This window comes from Haliaeetus albicilla, chromosome 30 (assembly GCF_947461875.1).
Source record: "Haliaeetus albicilla chromosome 30, bHalAlb1.1, whole genome shotgun sequence".
NCBI lineage: Eukaryota > Metazoa > Chordata > Aves > Accipitriformes > Accipitridae > Haliaeetus > Haliaeetus albicilla.
The window spans coordinates 1,907,599-1,917,961 of NC_091512.1; the positions used below are offsets into that span (position 1 = coordinate 1,907,599).

Below are 10,363 nucleotides of genomic sequence, written 5' to 3' on the forward strand. Positions count from 1 at the left end.
AAGTGGTAGCTTTGAGTTAAAGCATTAATTTAAAATAAATGTGGGTGAGTCACAGGGGTTTTTATTCAGAAAATAAAACTATTTCCTTTTTCTGTACATGTATATGAATAAGTAGGTAGATTAGGAAACAATCATGGTGACTTTTGCCTCACGCAAACCCTGATGTTAACTTGCAAATGTTGAATGGCACCCTTAGGAGATAGATAAAACTCACAGGAAAAAGGCAGGAATACCTTGGAAAAAGCATCAAACTATTAGGACCATGTGTTTTTGTGAATTCTGGGTTTTCTTGGGAGAAAACTGCCCTGCAATTTTCACCTGGCTAATCTGAATGCTTTTATCACATGTTTTCTGACCTGTTGTTCTCATCATTAACGCATCCGACTTTAAGAAGACTTCTCAAAGGGTGTTATTGATAGCTGGAGAGACACAGCCAGCATCCTCAGTCCTCTGCCTGGAAGAGGATATTGCTTCCCCATGTCAGACCAAGATTCTTAAACATCTTTCAGCTGAGTCACTTCTTGCTAAGAAGTGACCTGCTAGTGTGGTGCTGCGTGCTTGTAGCTCACATCCTTCCAGCGTGTCCAGCAAGAAGGCTTTATGCTCTGGGAAGGTGGGAAATGCAAAGGGAAGGCTCAGTTCCCCAGGCAGCAAGAGCATTGCTCTGCCTCTGTGAGGGCTTGCAGGGATCTGGGAAGCATTGCAGGCTTGGGATCAGAGCGAACGGGCCCTCAGCTGGATTTGTAAGCTCTTCAGAAACCCAAGTGACAGAGCAGCAAGTTTAAGAATGCGGAATTATTCAGGACTCATTCAGAAGTTATAAAAGCCTGACCTGTTCAGGAAAACGGGGTACCGTGGGGCCATCACCCACTTTTGATCACTTTCTTCTCTGTATGACTGAAAACTGCATGAAGCTATTTGATCACTTGCATAAAAAAGTCCTTTAGCACCCTGAAAACTTGTGATTTATGCATAAACTGCTGCTGATCTGTCTTGTTAAAATGTCCCATGCATGCCTCAGTGTCACTGGATTCACTGGCAGATAGCAGCTTGTTTTCCTTCTGATGGGATTCACCCTTCACCATGTAAAAATTAATGCTTCGGATCTGAGATAGTCTCCCAGATCTTTGTGTGTGGACACAGCATCAGGGGGTGAGCTCTTACATGTGAGAGAGGAGAGCTGGGACTGATCTCTTTCACTAAGGTCTAAGAATCAAGTCATGCCTTGCCTTGCTCTGTTTTCTTCTTTTTCCTCCCTTTTCTCCTTTGCACCCTATTTCTTCTTAATTGTCTTACACTAAAAGTAGCTCTTACAAGATCCAGACAAGGAGTGTAAGCAAGACTGTTGCTGAAGTGGCTAGTGTTTATCCCTTTTCTGCCTTTTTTCTCATCTGTCACCAGGTATTCTATTCTCTAAAAAAGAAAGTCAAGTTTCTTTTCTGCAGATGACAAAACCCAGTCATTCAGGGTCAAGGATTCTGTTCTCTCCTCTCTTTACAAACCTCCCTGCAGCAAGCAAGCCATGTTAGGTTTGCAAACATTCATGCCGATCTTGGTCAAGCTCGCCTAACCCTGCAATCACATGTATGCGGATGTTTGTAGTCTTTCTCTAGGCTTGAAGTGCGCGTGATGGTGGACAGGCCATCAGCATCCTCTAAGAGCCTGTTGTTTGGATTGCTCCGTATAGGGAAAATGTCCCAAAGAAAAGGCTTGGAGAGTCACACTGTTGGATCTGGATTCATTCTTCTGGGATTTTCTGGCCACTCCAACTTGCAGGGCCTGTGCTTCGCAGCATTCCTGGTCATCTACCTTGTGGTCCTCACAGGGAACAGCCTGATTGCTCTCATCACAGTGGTGGACTCAAGCCTCCACAGCCCCATGTATTTCTTCCTGAGGAACTTGTCCTTCCTGGAGGTCTGCTACACGTCAGTCACTCTGCCAAAAATGCTGGTGGGTTTCCTGATGGAAGATGGCCGGATCTCCTTCCTTGGCTGTGCTGCCCAGCTGTATTTCCTGGTTTTGTTGGGCAGCATCGAAAGCCTTCTCCTGGCTGCCATGGCCTATGACCGCTACACAGCCATATGTGACCCCCTGCGCTATACCCTCATCATGAGCAGGGGTCTCTGCATCAGACTGGTGGTGGGGTCATGGATAGCTGTCGTTCCAGTGCAAGTCGGATAGACCTACCAGGTGTTCACTTTGCCCTTCTGTGCATCCCATGACCTTCACCACTTTTTCTGTGATGTTCCCCCTCTGCTGGAACTGGCCTGTGCCGACACTTTCTGGCACCAAGTGATGCTGTACACCATCATCCTGGTATTTGCCATCCTTCCCTTCTCCTTAATAGTTATTTCTTACATTCAAATTATCAGGGCAATTCTGAAAATACCTTCAGCCCTGGGCAGGCACAAAACCTTCTCCACCTGCTCTTCGCACCTTGGGGTGGTGATGCTCTTCTATGGCTCAGCCACAGTCACCTACTTAAAGCAACGGTCAGGGGATTCTGTAGATGCTGACAAATACCTTGCCCTGCTTTACACAGTTGTGACCCCCACGTTTAACCCTGTCATCTATAGCCTGAGGAATAAGGAAGTGAGAATTGCCTTGAAGAGACTCCTACAGACAAAGTGATACTACAGAGTATGTAAAATATAGACCCAAATAGTACCCACTGGGGTACGTGGTTGCCTGAACAAAGGCATCCCATATTTGCTGAAAGAAAACTACATGTCCAGCCTGGCTTTCATCCTCCTCAAGAAGGGGAAAGGTGTCCTGAGGCATTCCTGTTAGGTCCTGCCCCACCATGATATCTTTGTACTCTAGAGCATCTTCAGTGCCCCTAAGTATTTTAATGCAAATAGCTGCTTCAAGCTGTGTCTGACCTATGTAACAGTAAAGGGAAATAGTCAAAGCATGGTCTGTAGTCAATGAAGCCCAGAGGGCGACACAACCGATGAAGAGATGACTACCTTCAGGGTTGAGAAATCACTTGCTAGACCCCATGGACTATCTACAGTGTCCCTGCGTGCAATCAGCAAAAAAAAGTTAAGATACACGGAAGTCATCTTCCCCTGCTTTGATGTCTTGCACTGAATTGTGTAATGCTTGACTATCTTGACATAAAGAATAATAATAAAAAAATCACCAGGGGGACAGTCCAGCACTGGAATAGGGTCCCAGAGAGCTGTGGAGTATCTGTTTGTCATGGTTTAACACCAACAAGCAACTAAGCACTGCAGAGTTACTCGCTCAGTCCCCAGCGGTGAGGTGGGGGAGAGAATTGGAAGAGGAAAAGTGAGAAAACTGGTGGGTTGAGTTAAAGGCAGTTAAATAGGTAAAGCAAAAGCTGGGCACACAATCAAAGCAAAAGAAGGAATTCATTCACTCCTTCCTGTCAGCAGGCAGGTCTTCACCCATCTCCAGGAAAGCAGAGCTCCATCACGCAGAACAGTTACTTGGGAAGACAAACGCCATCACTCCAACACCCCCCCACCCATTACTTCCTCTGCCAGCTTTTATTGCTGAGCACGATGTCCTATGGTCTGGAATATCCCTTTAGTCAGTTGGGGTCAGCTGTCCCAGCTGTGTCCCCTCCCAACGTCTTGTGCACCTCCAGCCTACTCGCTGGCAGAGCAGTGTGAGAAGCAGAAAAGGCCTTGACATTGTGCAAGCACTGCTCAGCAGTAACTAAAACATCCCTGTGTGATCAACACTGTTTTCAGCACAAATCCAGAACATAGTCCCACACAGGTGTCTATGGAGAAAATGAACACTCTCCCAGCCAAAACCAGCACAAGCATTTATGTACAGAATTGGCTTTGCCACTCTGAAACTGTGTCTCTTTGAAAAACTAGCCTGGTGGGGGTTTTTAGCTCAAATGCCTATGCAGCTCTGAAGTTTGTTTCCACATATGGAGCAGCTTTGCACAATGTCTGCTCCAAGAGGGGAAGTATCTCAGCCTGCAATTGGAAATGGCTGATGCTGGGAGGGGATGTGTTTCCTGAGACTATATTTCATATGCATACAATACAAAAAGATTGCGAAGGTGAATGGGTATGACAGAAAGAGGAAAACTGCCCACCCAATGGAGCTTTGCAGGAGGAGGAAGGAGCGGTACACAGCATGAGGTGACACCAGTGGGATTAGCACGTAGGAAAGACTTTTGAAGGGAAGGCTTTGCAAGGGCATACCCTGGCTTCACCCAGCTGCAAAATAGAGACTGGGCAGTGTATTGAAGTGATGGTGAGAAGTGTCCTGGGGTAAAAGAGTGTGGATGAGAGAAGGTTGGAGAGATTTGGGCTGCAGAGATTTGAGGTAGTCCTTGGATGTTCAGAGTAGGCTGAGCTTTGGAAATGAGAAAAATAAAGCAGCTCTCAAGGATGTTGTGGAATTAGAAGTACTAACACTTTAGAATACTAACAGCACAGTGCTGTAAGGGAATTTCTTCTTATTCTTCATTATGATTAATTAAAGCACTTTCATTTCATTCCCAACATTCATTTTGACATGACAAAAGAGCCATAAGTTCTTGGTATTTAGCCTCTGGCATGAATTCTTAAAGCAGTGGTTTTTCTCTCATGGCTAGTTCTTTGTTGTCCTTTACATGTTACACTTCTTAGACAGCATTGCCCTTTAAATTATCCCTGCCTCATATCTTTTCTCCCTGGTTTGTGGAGGAGAGGGAGATGGAAGAGGGGAGATGTTTCTTTTTTAGCCAAAGGCAGCAGAGGGACAGATCCCAGATTAGTGCAAAGGCACAAAGGAAGCCAACATTGCCCTGTGGTGTACACTAACACAATACTGTTACTGACAGTTCCAGTCTCTGAAGTCCAAATTGTGCAGCAGAGACCCTGGAAGCTCTGAGCTCCTTTCATCTGTCCTGCATCTCAACATGTAGAATGAAACTAACCTAGTAAAAAAGATTCTTTGGATTCTCTTCACAGCCTGAAGCACCGCATTTGCCAGGAGACTGCCCAGGAGACCAAAAGAGGACTCACACTCCTCTGCACATAAAGCTTAGGTGTTCCCAGGTGTAGGGTTCAGCGTTCGGAAGATCTCGCGATGTCACGGAAAGTTAGAGGGTTAGTCGCAGCCTTATGATGTGTCTGTAATCCCACCTACCCTTGTTAGTATAAAAGGAATTGACTGCGCAATAAAAGGCGGAAGTTGGCGCTCACACTGTGTGTGTTATCTGTCTCTTTCCCTGGTCTGGGGGGTGATCAGTGATCTAATCGTGGCACCTTGATATGCGGCGAACGCTACATAATGGTGACCCCAACGTGATCAGTCGCACTAGGCGACGATGGGACTTGTGCAAGTGATTAAGGTGTTGAAAGTGTTGGCTGATGAGATGCAGGCCCACGATGGACTCCTGTTGAATTTGCACGACCATCATCATCTGGAGCATCATAGATGGTGTGGCAATATGAATACCACCTCAGTCAAAAACTAATGTATAGGTCACCTTGGTTAACATAACAGGTCAAGATTCTCTGTGCACCGCAACCGCATCATAAAGCCCATGAACCAATAGACAAGATGGCTATGACTCGTGCAGCGCACCTGGCCAGCGAGCGCATGCGTCATAGATTGCAACTGAGGCAGACTTTTGGCACCCGCTGGCCACGTGTGCCAAAACCCGTTCCTCTGCAAATGTATAAATACCGTGATTTTCCGAAGAGCATCGGGCTGGTGTACAGTGAGGCCATCGTTGCCTCTGTGGGGATGCCCACGGAAAGCTGGCACCTACCGATTGCTGGGCTGAGTTCGCGGAGCAAGATGACACAAGAATGTATGGATGGTTCATCTTCCTCATAGTCCTCATGGTTTGGGTCATTAGGGGTAATGGGTTGGCTCAAAGAATTATGGGCATTATTGTAGTTATTGTGATTTTAGCTATTGTAATAATTTTACCTTCTTCAGCTTGTTAAGTAAACATGGCATCCCTCATATAGCACCGGCCAGGCCATTGTAGAACGAGCACGTCGAACTTTAAAGGCCTTACTCGATCGGCTTAGGGAGGGGGAGCAGGAGGAGCCCTCCTGGTTACAGGAAAACACACCTGCTCTCCGTACACAGCGTCTTCTGTTAACTGCATTAACTTCATTAAATCAGACAGTTCGAGGGGATCTGGAAGAGACGGCGGCGCAACAACACTTTACGAACGCGGAAGAGAAAGGTCCCTACCCGTTGGTCCGCGTGCGTGACCTTCAGACACGCCAATGGGATGGGCCGTTTGAGTTGCGTTGTCTTGGGCGAGGGTATGCCTGTGTACAGACACCTGAAGGGCTACTGAAATGGGTTCCTAGTCGTATGATTCGTCCTGCCTTAACCTCGTAGTGTTTGAGTGTTTTTCCTACAGGTTGCTGTCATCCTTTCCTGGCTTGTGACACCTTGGGTATCTGCTACAAACTTCTGGCAGTGGATGCAAAGCCAACTGGGGGACCCTGATGTGTATCCGGACGACATCCCTCTCAGAGTCCATCAATACGTGCCTTTATAGGATCCGGCTGTCAGAGCTCGCAGCCAGGAATCTAGGTGCCTCAGACATTAAGCCAACATCAGCGCACCAATGATAAACTTTATAGAGTAATAGAAGTAACTCTTTCCAAGCCTCATGATGTATCTGTATAACTTTCAATCTACCTCCTGTGCGAATTTCTATAAAGGAGCTCTTTGCTCTGCAGGGTAAATGGGACATTTACGGGTGTTTAAGATAGAGTGTTTCAACTTAGTTGTAGAGATATGTTTATACTCATAGTACTTTACTTAGTTATTTCTTGGTGTGGAATTGTTCATAACAATAGAAGCCAACTCGTCATAGAGAGGGGGGAGATGTAGGGTTGGGTGTTCGGAAGATCTCGCGATGTCACGGAAAGTTAGAGGGTTAGTCGCAGCCTTATGATGTGTCTGTAATCCCACCTACCCTTGTTAGTATAAAAGGAATTGACTGCGCAATAAAAGGCGGAAGTTGGCACTCACACTGTGTGTGTTATCTGTCTCTTTCCCTGATCTGGGGGGTGATCAGTGATCTAATCGTGGCACCTTGATATGCGGCGAACGCTACACCCAGGAATCTCAGGAGGCACGACATACCGATTCCTGGGTTCAAGGAGCTGGTCAAATGCCTTGTCTCCATTTCTGTAATGGTGGCTTCAATGCCTGGCCCATGTGCAGACTCTGTACAGGGATGCAGACGTTCATGGAGCAATCTGCTTGGACCTGAGAGCTGGCTGGCCCTGCTTGGAATCAAAGGTACAACTTGAGACCTCCTGAGTACAGGACCATTCCACCCTGAGTTGTCCTATGACCCCCTGCTCTAGAGACCCCCACCTCCAGCTGAATCCTTTCTCCTGGGGCACACTGCAAGGCACAGGCTTATGGAAGGGTTGTTGGGAAAGGGAGTGCTGGGATCTCTGGTCCAGCCTCCCAGCCAAGAGTGGGGTATCGCCCGTTCCAGGGTCAGGTTGGCTGAAACATCATGGGGTTTATTCTGCTCCCAGTGCAGACCTTGCCCCCTTCCCCTTGAAAAACTTCAGGAGGTTTCTGTTGGCCAAAGCCACAAGCGTGTCAAAGTGCCTCTGGACAGAAACTCCAATGTGTCAACATTTAAGATTTGTGGGCCAATGCCTCTGGCAAGATAGCAATATGGGGAACTGCAGGACACTATGGGTAAAGAAAGAGAATGACGTGGTTAACTGAGTGGCACCCATGGTCATAAACATTACAGCAACCATCTCAGAAGTACCATAAGAGGGTACAAAACAAGAGATGCAGGGCCAATGGGCAAAGGATTAACATGGCAGGCTACTCTTTTAGAGAGTAGCAGAGAACTGCTTGGGCAGAGGGAAATGAAAAGGGAAGCAAAGGATGTGGTCAGGGCTGTTTGGGGACACCTGTGAAGCAGCCCTACACCTGATGTGAAGTACTTCTGTGGTCAGGGAGAACCTGGGAGCTTTCTCTCATTTGAAGACCTGAAGGGGAAGGAAGGACAGCATCAGTCAGGCTGGAAAGGACCTTGGGAGGTTTCTCGACCAACCTCCTACCCAAGACAGCATCAGAGCAGATTCCTCAGGGATTCATCCAAACACGGCTTGGTCACTTTCTGGCATAGAGCTGGCACACACCCTCTGGGCAATGGCTTCCAGCACTTGACTATTGTCACGTTGGAAAAGTTTCTTCCTGTATGTACCCTGACTTTCTCTTGTTTCAGCCCACTGCTTCTTGTCCTTGTGTCTTGTACCATGGACATGAGCCTGACTCAGTCTTCACGGGAACAGTGCAATGCTGCTGCATGTTCCCCCAACATCTTCTTTTCTCCCAGACAAACAAGCCCAGCTCTTTTAGCTTCTTTTCACATTCCAAGTGCTCCTGCCCTGACCACCATTGTGCCCCTCCACTGAACTGGCTCCAGTTTACCACTGTCTCTCGGGTATTGTGGGGTCAAAACCTTGGCAAGTATTCTGGATCTGTTCTAAAATGTGCTGAGCAGAGGGGGATAATCACTTCCACTCTCTATGCTCCTTCTCATACACCTGGGATGATGTTGGCCACCTTTGCTGATGGCTCATCTTTTGCCTAATGAAACCCAAGAACCACCAGAACTTTTCCCACAGAGTTGCTACCCAGCCATGCAGCCCCTGGCCTCTGTCATTGCAGGGGCTTAGTTCACCTTGGGGCATAGACTTTGGATTTGTCTTTATTGGATATCACGAGGTTCCTTTTGGCCCATCCCTCCAGCCTGTCTATGTCCTTCTGAGATGGCAACCCTGCCCTCCAGTGTAGTGTCTGCTCTCCTCAGTGTGGTGTTGTCCTGGTTTTGGCTGGGATAGAGTTAATTTTCTTGCTAGTAGCCGGTATAGCGTTATGTGTTGCATTTAGTATGTGAAGAATGTTGATAACACTGATGTTTTCAGTTGTTGCTAAGTAGTGTTTAGACTAAAGTCAAGGATTTTTCAGCTTCTCAAGTCTGGACAGCGAGAAAACTGGAGGGGCACAAGAAGCTGGCACAGGACACAGCCAGGGCACCTGACCCAAAGTGGCCAACGTTGTATTCCATACCATGTGATGTTCCATCTAGTGTATAAACTGGGGGGAGTGGAGGCGGGGGGAATCACTGCTCGGGGACTAACTGGGTGTCAATTGGCAGGTGGAGAGCAATTGCACTGGTATCATTTGTACATTCCAATCCTTGTATTATTACTGTTGTCATTTCATTAGTGTTATCATTATCCTTATTGGTTTCTTCCCTTCTGTTCCATTAAACCGTTCTTATCTCAACCCACGAGTTTTACTTCTCTTCCCGATTTTCTCCCCCATTCCACTGGGGGGGGGGGGGAGTGAATGAGCAGCTGTGTGGTGCTTAGTTTCTGGCTGGGGTTAAACCACAACATCATCCCAACCCCAAGAGGAGCATGGGGGATGGTGAAGAGGGGGTTAACAGTCACTAAAGAACAATTCTGCTGCTCCTTCCTCCTCACACTTGTCCCCTGTTCCAGCTTGGATCTTCTCCATGGGATCCCACCATATTTACAGTCAAGGCTATGTGTTGTTCATTCCTTTCTGTCTTACTTTTCTTCTTTATACTCACAGAATCACAGACATGTTGAGATTGGAAGGGACCTCTGGAGATCATCTAGTTCAACCCCGTCAGCTGAGGAAGGGTCAGCTGGAGTATGTTGCTCAGCACCTTATCTAGGTGAGTATGGAATAACTCCATGGAGGGGGACTCCACAACCTCTCCGGGCAGCCTGTTCCAGTGTTTAACCACCCACACAGTCAAATAGTGTTTTCTTGGGTTCAGATGGAATTTTATACCCATTAATAAGATCTCCCTCAGACTTTTCTTCTCCAGGCTGAACAGTCCCACATCTCTCAGCCTTTCCTCCTAGGAAAGATGCTCCAGTCCCATAAAAAAGCTTTGTGGCCCTTTGCTGGACTTGCTTGAGTAGGTCAACAAGTATGATGCACTGGGCAGCCCAGCACTTGACACAGCACTCCAGCTGTGGCCTCAGCAGCGCTGAGTAGAGGGGAAGGATCACCTCCCTCCCTCTGCCAGCAAGGCTTCTCCTAATGCAGCCCAGGAGGCTGTTGGCGTTTGCCAAGAGAGGGCATTGCTCACTCATGCTCAGCTGCTTGTCCTCTGGCACCTCAAGGTCCTCCTCTGTGGAGCTGCTGTCTAGCTGCTCGACCCCAGCATGATGTCCACAGTGTAGTTGGATCACAGGCTGTCCTTCCCAAGGAAATTGTCCTTCTTGAAGATGACCTTCACCTCTGTCACAGGTCCCACAGTGCTGCAGAGTCACCTGGGACAGCAAACCCCTCTCCTGCCAGGGCTGCACAGCCCAGGCCTCTTTCTCTCTGG

General features: G+C 47.6%; 1 pseudogene; it reads left to right on the forward strand.

Annotated features, from left to right (window-relative positions):
- The first annotated feature begins 1,629 nt into the window (after positions 1-1,629).
- On the forward strand, positions 1,630-3,400 carry LOC138682989 (olfactory receptor 10AG1-like; annotated as a pseudogene).
- The last annotated feature ends 6,963 nt before the right edge of the window (positions 3,401-10,363 follow it).